This window comes from Ochotona princeps, chromosome 7 (assembly GCF_030435755.1).
Source record: "Ochotona princeps isolate mOchPri1 chromosome 7, mOchPri1.hap1, whole genome shotgun sequence".
In the NCBI taxonomy this organism is placed as follows: Eukaryota; Metazoa; Chordata; class Mammalia; order Lagomorpha; family Ochotonidae; genus Ochotona; species Ochotona princeps.
Window position 1 is genome coordinate 59,846,234 of NC_080838.1, and position 17,194 is coordinate 59,863,427.

At 37.2% G+C, this 17,194-nt stretch overlaps 1 protein-coding gene across 5 annotated transcripts in view; it reads left to right on the forward strand.

Moving 5' to 3' along the window:
- ARHGAP24 (Rho GTPase activating protein 24) overlaps positions 1 to 17,194 on the forward strand; it is a 422,476-nt gene that overhangs the window by 293,815 nt on the left and 111,467 nt on the right. Inside the window, exon 1 of one of the 5 annotated variants that reach the window (XM_058667088.1) lies at positions 302 to 1,171. The exons of the other annotated variants lie outside the window; for them this stretch is intronic. The gene's annotated coding sequence lies outside the window, so the exon portion shown is untranslated. Of the gene's footprint in view, positions 1 to 301; positions 1,172 to 17,194 lie in introns of those variants that run through there. 5 annotated transcript variants of the gene reach the window in all.

The following is a 17,194-nucleotide window of genomic DNA, read 5'->3' on the forward strand; positions in this document are numbered from 1 at the left end:
AATTTGAATATCGGGCCCAGCACAAGAGCGTAGTGGTTAAAGTCCTCGCCTTGAATGCGCTGGGATCCCATATGGGTGCCGGTTCTAATCCCAGCATCGGTGCTTCCCATCCAGCTCCCTGCCTGTGGCCTGGGAATGCAGTCGAGGATGGCCCAAAGCTTTGGGACCATGCACCCATGGGGGAGACCCAGAGGAAGCTCCTGGCTCCTGGCTTCAGATTGGCTTCAGCTCCTGGCTCCTGGCATCAGCTCCAGCCAATGCAGAAGCAATTTTGTATGTATCATCTGTGAGCGGCACAGATGCAGATGTATCCCTTCAGGTGAAATGTCATGGTTTCTCTTTCAAAATAAGTGCAGTGAAATGAATGTCCATTGCTGAAGTCTTTGCCTTCATCCAGCACACTCGGTTGAATGTTATGGAAGGTAGATGAAGTTTAGGAACTGGGTCCACTTTGCATGAGAATCGAACCTTCTTATTTCTGAAAGTTGAGTGGATTGGCTCTGGAGTCAGAACATTTAGGTTCACATTCTGACTCTGCCACTTTCTGCCACGGCAGTGCCAACGGTTGACTTAGCCTGTGTTTTTCGGTGACTTCATCTACAAGTTGTGTCGAATAATATTTCATGCATCATAAGACTGTGGTGAGGACTAAACAAAGTAAAATATCTTTACTGTTGTTATTGTTAAGACAGTAAATAGAATCCTCCTTGTCCATGAAATGTAGAAAACATTGCCAAAGTCCTGCTTTACCTCAATCTGGCCTCATAAAACAAAGAGCAAAAAGGAAAGCAACTCAATTATTCCATGGTCATGAATTGACCCCATTGAGAGAGCTGGCAGGGCTCATTCTCTACACGTCAGCTGTGGCAAAAATTAGTCAACACTGTAGAACTCCTGTGATGTCTGGATTACCAGCTGTCTGGAACAAGGAGAACATAGCTTCCTTTTTTTGTTTAATGTTGTCTGCCAGCCAGCTGGCAGTAGGGCATGAGGAAGGAAGCTTGTGCTGAGCTTGCCGTGGAAGTTAACTCATTTGAGCCTCACAGCTTGATGGTGAGGTGGTATTGTTACCCTTGACCTACAGGTGAAGGAAACTTAGTGTGGTGAAATATCTAGCCAAGAACCCACAGAGAGTGAGGTTGTGACTCCAAGATGAAGTACCCATATCATTGTGAGTTTTTAAAGTTTATTCTGGATACTTGCCTTGACCACTTACTTGGAGGTAGCAATCAAAACAGGAAAGTTAACAATTAGAAACAATGACATTTAAAGTAAGATATATAAAGATTCAACACATGCTTGTTTATCAATGCCCTGTTTCTTCCTTGACATTAATTTACTCAAAACTTCTTAGGTCTTTCATTTCTAGTTTGCTCTATCCCATGTTATAATTTTAGCTCTTCCTTTACTAGGGTAATAATTGTTCAAGGAAAGAATATAATGAAACTATACATGCTAAAGCTGGGAAAAATTGTAAGTGCATAAGATTAGAGGTATTCTAGTCTTTCTCATGTCTGAAAGGGTTGGTTTCAGGGAAAATGATTAATTTCTCATTGTTAATATTAGTAGAATTTGTGAAACACTGTTAGCATTTATAATTGTCATTAAGTTTTTGCAAGATTGGATTTATGATAGAGATATTTTCTTTTAGTTTAATAATTTCATTTAAGTGCTATGTCATTAGATGTTTCTCTTGTATTTTTCTGTTTGGTAACATAAAAATAAATTAATAGAATTAAAATAGGACTATAAATCAAGAGACCTCAAACTAGTTCTAAGTTCATATCTTTAATGATTTACAAGTCAAAACAATGCAGTTTAACTACACAGTAAGTTTTGGGACAAATATCCAACATCAAGAGGCAAACAATATGAGAAAAGTCATGATTTCTTTTTTTTATTAATTATTTTGCATTATGTGACAGTTTCATACGCTCTGGGAATCCCCACACTCTTCCCCCCAGTGGATTCCTCCACCTTGTTGCAGTATTACAGTTCAGATTCAATCAAGATTCTTTCTTTGCAAACATATACCAAGCATAGAGTCCAGCTACTTATTGTCCAGATGGGTTGAACAGTTTCTTGGGGAGACTATTTCTGGTCTGAAGTTAAAGCTGGTAGAATATCATCCCAGTCAATTAAGAGTCCCAATATAACATCAACAGCAATTTGCAACATTATGGAATTGACATGGTTTTGAGTAACCAGTATGTTAAAAAAAAATGCAAGTTCTTAACCACAACCTATGATTTGCTCATTGACATTTCAATTTTAGTTTATATACAGGACCGGCTGCTATATACCTTAAAATGGCTATAGGGTACTATTAAGCTGTCTCGTGTCTATTTCATTTTAGTATTTAGCCATTTGTTTGTTGAAGTATGATTTGCTGATCTTGGCAGATTTTAGGATAATCTAGACTGGCTTGTAACTCTAACAAGACATTTGTCGACAATTAAGGTGCAGAACATTTTTTGGGGGGGGTGTGCAGGAAAATCCCCAACACCATGGTGAGGAGTGACTAATCTTTGTGTCCCACCCAGCGAGGCATGAGCCAATCCACGCCTGCTCTTTCCTGTCAGATTCCAAGTTCTACTTTTTGTTGTTTGTCTACTGTATTTTAGGGTTTTTTTTTTTTTTTTTTTTTTTTTTTTAGTTTGTATGATTGTTTGTTTACTATGAGGGGTTTTCGGAGCGATCCCGATGGTCATTGCGAGGGAGAGTGGGGGTCCAGAGGTGGAGTCAGGCTCGGACCAGAGAAAGCTCTCCTCCCTGGTCCCGGGGTATGTTTATTGTTCTTCTGTTTCTGTGGACCTCTCAGGGCTTCTGGTTATGAGAAAAGTCATGATTTCTTAAAATTAGAAAATAAGACAAAATCACCTGAAAATTTCATGAAAAAAAAACTTAAATTTGTAGACTTGAAACTGATATCTTCTATGTCACCCATTCCAAAACATAATTCTTCTCAGAATAAAGCCCACTTTCTGATAAACTTGTACTTGACAATTAAATGTAGTAAAATAAGAAGCAAACTATTTTATACATAGGTTTATGTTTAAAGTAATTGTCACAAATGTAAATTTATACATATTCATGAATGAATATTTTTGAAAAGTTTGCCCATTCAAAACTTTCCCATGAGTAAGATTTTTTATGATTTACATCGACAAGAGCAAGACAAGGTTTTTAAAGCCTCGTTCTACAAAATTTACAGTAAGATGTTGAGTGTGAAATGGAAGATATTACATTGTCATTGGATTGAAAATAAACAGTTGTTCTTAGAGTACAACTTAATTGCTAGGATGAAAAACAGTTGATTTACATTGTTTTATTTTTTGTTTTTGGAATGGATAAAGATGTGTAGGGTGGGAGGCTGGGCGGAGCTGAAGGATATATACGATAATAGGTTTCACCTGTATTGAACTTAGTACTGTTAGATGTAGATATAGGGAGATTAATTAATTAGTTTTATCATTGAGGCATTTTTATTCAGTACAGAATAAATACAATGTATGACACTAAAAGACCTAGCACATGACGTGGTCAAATGCCTTAAATTTTTTATTATTTATGAAAACCAAAATATGGATCCTAATGTTTCACATCCTCATGCAAAGATTAAATGAGATAACATTCTTAAGAGATTAGCTCCTCCCTAGAATGTAGTAGCTTGCTCAATGTCCTGGTTGACATTAATATTCCTGGTATTCTTAGAAAATTTTATGCATAATGAAATAGTATTAAAATGTCATAAAATAAGTTTACAGATTTGAAGAAAATTTAATTATATACACTGTCATAAAATATTCGGGAAGTATGCATGTATTTTCCAGCAGAATCTACTGGCTTCCTTGTTGAATTATTCATTCTGCATCATCCTTATTATGTACCTATAAACCCAACATATTGTGAGTCATTAATAGAAAATTATTGAGTGAATGTATAAAACTCATTCCATAAATTACACAATGCTAAGTTAGCTTTGAGATGGCTTGAGATTACAGAATTAATTTTTAAAAATTCTAAATATTCTTCTATTCCATATTTTTAGGAATTTTAACTAGCAGTTTACACATGCACACACATACACATGTACATCATCATAAATTGCTGTTTTATCAACTAAAAGCATGGTTCGTTACTGCATTTATGTAATTGGATAAATAATTGAATGCTTCACAGTGTTCCTAAGTAATTATTTGAACGTACCTCATATAAATTGGAATGGCAGTTCTACTTTCTATTTTGAATATTTTGCTAGGTGGTGAAAGTCTTAAGAAATTTTATGAATAAGTTGAGATTTTTGATATACTTCATATTTTGGGCTTTTTATGTTGTGCATTTGATTTTTGACTCAATTTTTGTGTGTATAAACAATGCTATGTCAATGTTACAAAAATAAGCATACTGCAGATGTATGTATGTAGAAATGAGCATACTGCAGATGTATATATATGGAAGACAGAGGACTGGAATTTAACAAGCATTTAATGGACTCAGTGGTCAACTCAATCCTTGAAATGACCTGTTTCATGGCAGCAGTTTCACAGAAGTTTCCTTGACCAAGAGTTTGGAAAATTCTAGCTAGTCAGCTCAACCCACATACTTTATAGCTTTGCTCTCTCCAACTTTAAACTTGCAATAGAACAAAACTGTGTATTATTAATAGATAATACTTTTTCTTGCTTTTGCATGTCAAAATTATTGGACAGTGTCTGGAAATTAAAGGAAACACTATTACAGTTTTCTTGGATAGTATCATTGAAGTAAACTTTTCAAGCAGAAGTATGTTGTTACTCAACCCATGAAAGAATTTGCTATTCATAAAAGAATTCTATTAAATACTCTAAATTAAAACCAACAACATAAGTCTTCACTTAAGAGACAGTATTCACAACAATCCCAGAAGTAATTGTTGCATTCCTGTTTTAAAGATGAGAAACCTGAGGTTAGTGAAAGTAAAGAGTTAACATCAAGTAACATAGCTGGAAAGTAACAGACTCCCTCTATAACTCTGATCTGTCTTGCTCCCAAACTATTTAGATAGATCAGTGTACATATAGATCAGTGTACATGTTTTGGAGTTAATGGATTACACTTTGGTTTCTCCCCAGATTTTTCTCTATGTTTCATATTTCCTCAGATTTCAATGATCACATAATTGTGTTAGTGAAATGAACAGTAAATTTGGATTGGACTCCCCTACCTGCATTAATGGATTTCAAAAAAAAAAAAAATCAAGCAGAGAGTTGTAGGTACTATTGGTGGACTTTCCATTAAGCCCCTTCTGTTTACCCAAATTAGTAGAAAGTCTAGAGTTATCTGAATAGCTTATTTAGCTACAAAAGAGCTTAAATGTTTATTGATGATTTTAAGTTTTAAATTAAATATGATATTTTATCTTTCTGTTATTTCATATGTTATAGAATTGTTACTGACATTACTTTAAAAACAAAACAAAACAAAACAAAAAAAAACAGCAGGAAAAAAAGGAAAAAAAAACTAGCTTGCCATAGCCACTTTGCCTTCACCCTCTGCTCTGCTTTCAGTACCGTTAAGGGACTTGGTAACTCGGCATTTCACCTTCATTTGTTACAATTTTTGATTAATGATGCTTTTGCTGAGAGATACTACTTTAATATCTTATCTGCTGTGACTGCTATAAAATTAAGTCAAACAGCTCAGTATAAATCACCGCCTATCGATTATTGGGCTTAGTGGATTGTTTTTTTGCAGCTAATACCTAAATTTTCTATTGGAATGAAATTACAAAATGATCAATTAATTCCCACATAATGATAATGGTGTTATTCTCTGACATGGTATGTGGATATAAACCCACTTTCATTTTTCTCTGTTATCTTCACTAAAAATAATTTGTTGGAATTCCAATACTGTTTTCATCACAATACCATAGTTGTTTGCTTAAAACAGAAAGAAAAGTAATTTCTAGCCTTTTAATTGGGAAAAGCAATAAGAAAACAGATTTGAACAATTCGTTTTCTGAATACTACTTAAATGATGAGCTATCCTTCAGTCATGGGAGTAAAGCAGTCACCTGAAAAACAATTCATTATTTCTGTTCCAGGAAGAGACAGATAGCAAAACTTGAAATAATCTTATGTCAGCTTTTAGCTCAACTCTCGCTGGACCGGAACTATAATTAAACCTAAAGCAGAATGAATCCATACCTGTTGAGAGACGATAGATGTCTCCCAGTTCTAGAAGCAGAAGGGGAGTATATTGAGGGCAGACAGCCTTTTGGACTGTGATGGGAATCGCTCCACACCAGATTCCTGTAAAACACCTTTGGAGCACAGGCGAAAACAAAAGCTGAGTCAATAAATTTTTATGACAACATAACATTTTACCGTCTAGGTTTTACTATTCACTTATGGCAATGCCATGATTTTCTTACAGTTTGAAGTGTCACTGAGTTTGTTTTGTTTTTAACCACCAGGAAATTTCCTTGATTCATTTCTTTAATTCACCAGTCTAATGTATGCTGATTTGTATTTTATGGCAAGTACTGCTCTGACTGCTGGGAATATGACACTGAAGTAGAGTGATGCAGTTCTTGTTGCAAGTGCTAGACACAGAAGAACAATATACAAACATACATGCATAAATTATGCTAAATAAAATAAATGTAAACAAAATAGCAGGCAGAAAGGGCCATAAAAAATGGTGTAGGAAACAAAAGGAGTGAGAGGAACAAAGTACTCTAATTCAGGATGGTCAAAACGAACTTCTCCACAGAGTCTTGAGTGAAGACCCAAGGAGTGGGTTGCTGTATGGTAAGCTTTCAGAGCTGAGAAAACCATGAGTGCAAGCGTTCAGGTACACACCCATGCCTGACCTATGTATGGTACTACAAGCTGACCAGTTTGCTACAGGGGGGCAAGTGAAGGGTTGGTCCCGGTCAGAGACGAGGACACACGCATATGGTCATCCTCACTGGCCCGGCGATATTCTGCAGTATTAGTGATGGGAAGGTCAGGGAGACAGAATTTCCTTGTCTTCAAACGACAAGTTAGGCGCTTGAATGTGTCTTTATATGCTACAAAGGAATGGAGTTCACTCTACAGATAAAGACTCGCGCTACAGAATCAGATATGTGTCGGTTGGCTCACCCAGTTAAAAAACAGGAATGTGGATCGTTGAATGTATGTTCCCCCACCTTTCTCCTGGTCTTGCACACCATCTTCACAAGCAGAAAAATCAGCTGTTTCTGTGCCCAAATTCAGGAACATATGGTCTGACAATTTAACTATCTCTCACTTATAGGTTTGTTCACCTTGGAAACAGAGTAGCTAAGTTGTATGCTTTCATGTATGTTTCAAATGTGTATTTATTAATACTGCAAGGATTTCACTCTGGAGAGTAGCATGTTTATGTTCAGGATTGGAGTGATTGGGTTCAACTCTTGGCTCCAGTCATGATTCCAGTTTCTGGCAAGTGAACACCCTTGGAGGTAACAGTGTTGGTTCCACTACTTGGGTCCCTGCTACACACTTGGGAAATCTGGCTTGAGTTTCTAACTCCTGGTTTCAGCTCGGCTCAGACCTGCTGTTGTGGACATTTGTGGAGTGAATCAGAAGACGGATCTCTCTCTCTCTCTCTCTCTCTCTCTCTCTTTTTCTCTCTCTCTCTTTCTCTGTCTTCCCCCTTTTTTTCTCCCTTCCTCCCTCCCTCAACTAAATAAGTAAATAAGTGAAATCCTGTGCATTAAAAGGAATGTGAGCATGTAATGTCATGATTGCCACAGAGAAGTCACAGAGGCAATATATAATGATAAGCAATTTAACTATACTTGACAAATACCATGTTGTACTTACAGAACTGAAAAGTTAGGATAGCATTTTTTTTCCAGTGGGCTAAGAACTTGTCAATACACAGACTCAAGGGATTTCCTAAACAGGAGTAATGTTGCATTTTTAGCTGCTGTGACTGCTCAGAAAGAAAATAGCAAGGAACAAAACTCTAAGAATAGGAGATCATAGACTTGCTTTGTAAAAACTGTCATTTTATTTCTCCCCCTTTACCTCCGTTTTGCAACCTTGATTTTAAATTCCAGGTGCCAGGAAAGGCTACCTTTAAATCTTAAAGCCTGTTGTTGAAAGCTGTGGAATTCCCTCAATCTATTCCTTTGCTTCATCTCTCTCTTTTCCTTTCACCTGGAAAACCTAGAAGTTGCCCAGCTTAGGGACTGCGTTTTTTTCCTTGGTTCAGAGCCAAAGTGAAGCTGGTTATTCCTTCTGAGCCCATAGCCCAGCTCAGATACCTTATGCTCTTGATCTCTGTAGGACTGCCACGTGAAGAGGATATTTTCAGGGATGACATCACAGTTAGGGAATGGACACTCAACCATGTTTGCCATCAGTCCTGCACTCAACAGACAGCCCTTCCAAGAGAAAACAACACTTGAAAATTTTCAGCTTTTGAAGCTAGGCTAGTCATAGAAATTTGATGGGGTTTTCAAAGGCCCCGCTTTATGTGAACATCATTTTATTCTTCTAGAAATATCACCAAGTAGTATTATCAACTCTTTGTGACTTGCAGTCAAGGTCCACATCCCATCACCCCCAGAAGATGCAGCCAATACTAATTTGTAGTAAACATCTTGTTTTGAAAAACAGCTTTCTATGTGCTGTCTCCATTAATGGTTCAAACATCCTGTGTATTAGTTAGTATTAAACTAAAAGCTAAGATATTATTGGTGTGTGATTATGAAGAAGTGAGAAACCCTGATCCAAGGCCAAACTAAAATCACAAGTATCCAAATCCATTATTTCCTCTCCTATGCCATATAAAATGGTGTAGGTGTGAAATGTTGGATCCAAAACTAAGTGAGGTGCAAAGGAAAAGGTAGAGACTAACAGTGATAAGATGCAGGAACAATGTGTATAGGCTAAATTTCAGCCTGATAGTCTCTAAATGAAGTATCCGAGGCTCCAATGATGTTTGTATTCTCTCTAGAAAAGCAGGAAGCTGATACGTTTCTCCTTTCCTTAGCCTAGTTGTGTGGTTGGCCTCCTCATGTGACCTGTTGGCTTCCCTGTAAAAATCCATTATGAGTGAATTCTAATGCTTTTTGTGGAGGTAATTTGGACTGTTATAAATATTAGGAGAATTCATGTATAGGCTGACTGTTGTGCTAAAATGTGTGTTTAATTTGGGAAATTGGCAGACTGCTTTCCAAATCAGCCATTACTATCTTGAATTATTACCAGCACATACAGTTCCAGTTGCTTCATATCCTTGCCTACACTTGGTATCCGTACTCATTGTTTTAATCCTAGTTATGCCAATGTGTTCCAGTGTGTGCTTAGTGATATTTCATTGTGGTTTTAATTTGCATTTCTGTGATGACTAAAGATGTTTAGTATTTTTCTGTACTTTTGGACCTTCATACAATATTCCTTTGACAAGTGTTCAAATATTTTTTTCTATTTACTTTATACTTTTTTTTTTCAAAAGATCTGTTTGAAAGTCAGTTAAAATGAGACAAGAAGAAGGAGAGAGAAAGAAAAGTCTTCCATCTGCTGTTTCATGGTTCAGATTGCCTCAGTGACCAGTCAGTGACCAGTCAGTGACCAGTCCTGGGCCGAGATGAAATCAGGAGGCAGAAACATTACCCAGATTTCCCACATAGGAGCGGGGGGTCAATCACTTGGACCCTCTTCTGCTGCTCTTCACAGGTGGTTAGAAGGGAACTGGAATGGAATGAAGCAGCCAGGATATGAACCAGTGCCAATAAGGATTACTGTTTTGTGAAATTCATCATTTCTCACTGTATTTGACTTGTCAAGAAGAAAGTAGAACTTATATTCAACTTCATCAAGATGACCAATTATTTGATATTTTTTACTTCCCAAAATTCATGTAGCCTTTCTCCTAATACTTTCATTCCCTATTCAGAAATGTTCTCTGTGAAGTTTTATCAGTTGAAGAGTGCTAACATTTGTTGGTTGGAAAATTTACATCATTAAAGAAGCAAAAGACACAAGATCATTACATCCTCAACCCAACAGAAACAGAAAATAGGAACATGTATTTCTTTTGATTGAAATTATTCTTCCAGTTGTCAGATATATAAAATAAATAGAAATGGCTAGAAACCACAGCAACTAGTAGTAGTTGCTAAGGAGACAATGAATGTGGGTTACTGTTTTGGTTATTTATTGCTTTCAATTTTGTTTAATTATTTTTGGCCCCCTATAACTCTGGAGTTTGATCTGCAATTTCCTGGTGATTTTAAACATGCACCGTATTTTCATAATTCTCCAGTATCTTGAGTTGATATTTTATTTCCTTTGCCTATAAGAAAGAAATGGAAGTGGACCAAGGATTGCTTGTAAACACCTTCAATACTTACCACGTGTTTACAAAATCCCCATTGTACATTAAGAGCTTCCCTAAACCTGAGAGAATGAGGAAGACAACTGTAATGCTTGGATACAGAAGCAAAGGTACAGGACACTTTAATGGGTCTTCAAAATCCCTAAAGTCATTATTATTAGATAACCAATAATAATTTATGATATTTTACTTGATTGACATTCTGTCAGTATTCATTTAAACTATTTTGTAATATAAGAATACCTAAGAAGTTCATGAAAAATGCATTTTATGAAAATTTATGCATAGACCTCATTTTTTACACTAAAAAAACTTACTTTTTAATTCCATTTTGTTTTAAAGTCCCCTAGTACATGATCATGCCTTCTATCGTGAACTTAGGATTTCTCTTTTTGCTTCAATAATAGAATACCACTAAATGGTGGCCAAGTCTAATGTGATATATCTGTACTTTCCCTTTTATTATGGCAGTAGCATTTGTATGAAAACAAATGCCTTATTCAATGAAGTCACATGCATGCACAGTGTTAAATAGTTAAAAACAAAATATATTCATACAAACATTAAAATAAAACAGTACCTGACTCCCCATGGGTCCCCAAAGTCACTTTGTCCTTGTGGACAAAGTAACTCTAGAAAGCAAAGTCTTAGAAGTGAATGTGTTTAACAGGTTAAGGACAAAGAGTGTGTGGGTGGCATTACAGGTAAAGGAATGTGGCATGCAGAAGCCGAGCATCCTGGGGGATGTGAGAGGACCTGGAGGATTTTACCAGGAGAAGGGGAAAGGCACATCAGCTGAAAATACAGATATATGAGCTTAGAAGGTGTATAGAATGTTTCATGCCAAGCTAACACTATGGAATGGAACTGGGGCGAGATACTTCTGAGCCCGAGGTGCACAGGAGCAATACAACCTATACAGGTCAATCCACACAATCTCCATAATCCGTGTCCTTCTCCGATTGCCTGTTTAGACGTTTTTGGGAAATCCATTTTTGTATGGGCTTACAATAGTCATTGACACAGTGTCTGAGAGTTGGAGAGAATAAAATAAAGACTGGCAAGCTGACATTCACCTCACACAAATATGCACAATTATGTATTTACAGGTACCTACGTGCTTATACACACAGAAGTGCACCATGCACATACTCACACGTACACGCAGGTATGATGTGCTTTGGCTTTATGTCTTTCTTGCGAGCAATTTGATCTTCATGCAATGCACAGTCAGTTCTTCTGCCTTAAACCACCTTTAAGTTATTCATAAACTTCTGCCAAAAGAACTTTAAATATATTTGCTTAAATAATGTTCACATAAAGCAAAGATAGAAAATCATAGCAGATTACAAACACAGTCCTTGACAGGTGCCAACATATTTTAGTACGGATCACCAATTTTGTAAATACAAAGTGAATTTGGGAACAAGAATATTTATATAAGAATATATGTTATATATAATGTATGAAATAATTGTATAATATGTAAAAAGCATCTGATACAAGTAAACCACAGAGTTTTCTCTATCAGATTTTTGTATTTGATTGAGGTCTTTCTCACAAGACATGTGGTAGCAACCAGTCTTGTGGTAAGGGAAGTGTCATGGTCATCACCATTCTCATATACTCAGGTGCATGGGTTATTTTTTCTGACAGATTTTTTGCAGGTTGTGGGAGTCTGACAATCTAATTTGTGGGTTTTTTTTAAGGTCCTGAGCCTGCTAATTTGGCTGGTTTAACAGTAGAGAGGAAGGGAGAGAAACACAGGGAACTCTTTTCTTTTGAACTCATTTCATTATCTTTTAGTCTCCTGTAGGGTACCCATTCTTCACCACCACTTCAACATGGCGAATCCAAGCTGTAGAGGCTGCAACTTTGAAAAATGCAAGCACTCTCCCAGGAGGGAGACTATCATTTTCCATGATATTAACAGGGCAAAGCTTTCTGATAAAGATCGTGCCCTAAGCAGCCTTTAATATTTAATACTGCTATCATAGAGGTATTGACCTGAGAGCTAACAATAAATTATAAAAACACCCAGAAGCTCATGTCAAATGAATCAGAACAATTGATTTGCTTTTTAAACATGAGCTTGCTGTGGGAAGTGTTTTAATATGGCAGAAGCCAAGTCAAGAAGCTTAAATTTAGAAAGAATGGGGCATGCAAGATGAATTACAGAGTGAGGGATTTGTTCTGGAGAATATAAAAAGCGAGTGTGACGAAAGGTGAGGGAAACACACTGATATATTGTGCAGAGAATACTCAAGAGATATCAAGAAGGAACAGAATTGAGATTTACAGAGATAGTCTCCCCAAAGACCAAATATTAAATGCACTTATTTCGGGACATCTTTTCATTTATGGTTTGATATCAGATCTGTCGACCATCTTGGCCATGACAGCCCTACTTCAGCTGTGTATGGTGGGATCCATTATTGCAAAATCACCAGCCCAATAGATAATGAAGAGTAGAGGCTTTTCCTGTATGTTTCTCTGTGAAACCCAGGGTTGGGCTACGTTAGCACACTTGCTCTCAGTGAAACAACAGTTACTAAAGGAAAGTCGGTATTAAAAACAGCTTAGGTTCCCAAGGACAGGACAACATAAAACAATGAATGATTGTGAATGGATTTGATAGTGTACCCTAGGTACAATATGACATAATTTTTCAGTCACTGGTGGAATGAGGGAGGGAGATATGGAAGACAATTGCCAGCATACCTCTTACCTTTTCATTAGTTATTAAAATGATTCATGGCAGTCACTTTCTCTATTCAACATATTTTGTGAGCAAATTTTTGTTAATATTGTTAAATCTTTTTTCCCTGATGTCCGAATAAAATGCTTTGGAGGAATGCAATGTTTTATGCCGATTTTCTCAGATTGTTTTAATCAGCATTTATTATCTGTGTTTTACCTCTGAGTTGTCTCAGTCCTTGAGAGTATATTTTTTTATCCAAGGTGCATGTGCACACACACACACACACACACGCACACACACACACACCCTCTCCCATGTAGCTAAGTTAGATTATATCCTTTTATAAATAATAAAACCAGGACAAAAAAGAGACACATCTTTCAGCGGCTCAATACTGCTTCAGAACCGTTGCATGAATAGAACTGTCCAGGTGAATCATAAAGCAGCTGTGAAGCTGCCTTGTTCACGAGTTAATCCCTGATGGCTGCATTTCCCCATGACTGGATTACACTATGATCTTTGATAGTGTTTGCGTTTTAGCAATCATCCTTTTCCTTTAGAGGAGGAGAAAAGCCATATATGAGGTGGTTCAGCAAAGGATGAAATGTTATACTGTGCAGCTGTGTAACCACTATATTGTGCATGGTCAAGCCATAGACCCTGCACATCTTCATCTTAACTTGCAGCATTCCTTGCTTCTGTTCTGGAACCTCCTTGGCCCAGCAGTCACCAGTTTTGTCCTCTTGTTTACCATTATTGCTGTGTAGCTGAGTGCCTACCATTCCACAGGAAACAAAGCGTGAAGCAAAACACATGGTGTACCCTGCTTCGGCATATTGCCAGGGTGGATAATTAAGGAAGGAAAGAACTATGAATGGCATTTGACAGGTTATTTTCCCTTATTCCCCTCTCGGCAATCACAGGCACCATTTTTTTTGGTAGAGTTACTTTGTTATTTTTATACTTTTTTTCTTTATTTCCACTGTCTCAGCCCCCAAAACTCATTGATTTCTTCACTGTAATTTCAAAAATGATGTATTGAAAGATCCACCACATCAACACCATGTTTCCCCCTTCTGCAAACATCATCTGTGTACAGTTATAGTCATTTAATAATGTTAAGGGCTATAACTAATTGCATGGACTTTTTTTTTACAGTGCAACAAAATATCTTTCAATTCTGCTTTCTGCAATTTTTGAAGGCCCCTCACACATTTTCTCTGTGTAACATTTCCTACTGCACATTGTTATTCAGTTACCTTTGATAACTCCCTAAAATTTTTAAGCCCTCCATAAACCATAAATGTAAAATTCCCTGATGGGGTCCTTACTGGTTGATCCACCATTTTTTTCCCCACTCTATGCCTACAAGGAATCTTCACCACAGCAAAGCCTATCATTTGTTTTTCCACAATTAAATTGACCTCTAACTAACTGCCAACTTTTAAGGCCTATTCTTCTTTGAATGGGCTGATCTAAAGCTTCAACTCTTGCATCAGGCCCTCACCCCTGTCCCAACCCTCTACCTTGATTAACATGCAGACTCAGACATCTTTTCTTTTCTTAAGATTTATGTTATTTTTTATTTTTATTGGAAAGTCAGATGTACAGAGAAGAGGAGACAGAAAGAAAGATCTTCTGTCTATTGATTCACTTGTCAAGCGGCAGCAGCAGCCAGAACTGCACTGATCTGAAGTCAGGAGCCCAGAGCCTGTTCTGGGTCTCCTACATGGGTGCATGGTCCCAAGGCTTTGGACCATTCTTGACTGTCACAAGCAGGGATCTGGATGGGAGGCTGGGCTGATGGGATTAGAGCCGGCACCCAAATGGGACACTGGCACGTGCCAGGTGAGGACCTTAGCCACGAGGCTACCGCACCAGGCTCAGTCTCAGACATCTTACCATGCATCTCAACATCAACCTGAGCAATTTTCCATGTGACTTCCTTTCACCTTGAGCTGTGTTTGTCTCCTTCTAATTTATGACAATGCTGCCCATCTGATATTTGGTGGGTTCTCATATCTTTCTCCTTCCACATAATCAGTTCATTCTGAGATGCTATAAGTTCTGCTCACAAAATGTATAAGGCAAAAATCAATTGTTTATTGAGTAAATTTTTAACTATGCCTAGTGACTATACTTTATTTTACTAATGTGTTTTATAGTAAATTGCATAATTTATTTTATCAATAAGTCTAGAATATTGAAATCAAGATGTACTAAGTAAAAGGAATTATTTGGTTCAAATAAGAATTACTAATTTTAAAAATATTGTTTGTCATAGAAGCCAATTATCAGACATTCAAAATAAGACTGAATTATTAGATGCTAGCTTTAATATTCATTATTTTTATATATTTTTATATAATGTTATTATATATTTATTATTTATCACGTATTCGCTGCATATTTCTAAAGATTGTATACAAAGTGCATTGAAAATTAAAACAATGTGCAGATCAAAAATCAGCTAAAATTAGCAGAGAAATGGATTTGGTTGCTGGAAACATCTGTTTTGCAGTGTGTATTTAATGCTTGCTGAGTATAAGCATATATTTTCTCATTCATTGGATTTCTGATCCTCATAACAACCCTTAGCTCTTCTTGCCGGCTGACTCTGCATTAACCAGATGCAATTCTAACTTGATCAATAAATACATATTTAACATGAAGTGTGCTGTATGGCAACACAGATGGAAACAGTCACTGAAGCATGTTCAATCATTGTTCAGACACATCCAGCTCCTCCGTGACAGCCAGAGTTAAGGCTTCGGAAACCTGGACCAGCTTCTCATGATTTAAGGACTTCACGAGCCAACAGAAACAGTGAGCTCTGCCTGATGAGCTCCGACTCCAACAACACTGCTTAAAGGATACGGGGTGTTTTCTTAGCCAACCCTGCTAAGGGTTCAGGCTGTAAGGGAGCACTTAGCATGGTTAAAGTGTGTGTGTGTGTGTGTGTGTGTGTGTGTGTGTGTGTGTGTGTGTGTGCATTTCCACATGAATTGACACCACCTTGTTTCTTACCCATTCAGAAGAGTACTCTTTCACTGCTGGTTTACAAGTCTACCTTAAAGAAAATAAGAATGTGACATGTTTCTTTGCTCAAATAGGTAGGAAAGACAGTATTTACCAAACTATTCCATTTGAAGGGTCCGTAGTACTGCCCCTAACTTCCACACAGTTTCTACTCCAGGGCTCTCACAGTTTCCTTGCCCTGTGTCTTTTGATAAAATCGACCAGGGGAACAATGGTGGGGTGTCTTTTCCCATGACCCTCTCCTATGGATGAAGGGAGGGGTGTATCAACTCTGACTGGCAGTATCCTTGGGGGGGGGGGGTCATGCAACACGACTTTACCAAACATGGGATTATCTCTCGTGACATACTTACTGCCCTCCCCTGCCTTTTTGCACAGTCCTTTCATTAAACCTTGTAAGGATTATCATGGATTAATTTGCATGGGCTATTTCCTCTTGAAATATTGATAAACATAGCATCAAAGTGGTTCTGGGCTCAGAATTTTCACCAGAAAATTTCATTGTATCTGTTCTGCAGGCTTGTCATGAGTGTTTGAAGGAGTGCCTTACCTCTTATTTTCTAAATGAGATTTAAAGCACTTAACGCAGGAGGACTGAAAACAAGGAATGCATGAACTAAGTTGTGCATAAAGCCATTAACACCTGGTTAAAAATTATCTTTAGCAAATTGAACAACTGATTTTAGAGCCCCATTTTCTTCTATGATGTTGCTGTTGATATAATGTGTGTTCCATCTTGAACATGTGTGTTATTCGCATCTCATTGTCATAGATTCTACCACATTTATACCCGGAGTCAGGATTAAAAGCACATAAGACTGTAGGCACTGGCCAAGTAACTAATGTTGAAAGTGTCTGACTTTCTGTTCAGCCAGGGATAGGAGATGATGACAGAATTATTGTTGATCTGGGTTAGACGATTATAAACATATGGGGTTTCTAGATTTTTTTCTCATAATCTGGACAACTTCTTTTCCTCAAAATAGCATGCATGATTTAGACGGCTTGATAAATTGAGTCTTTTTTTTTTTTTTTTGGAGAGGAACAAATAGAAATCTAGTAATGGCCAGAAGTTTCAGCTGTCTTTTTAAA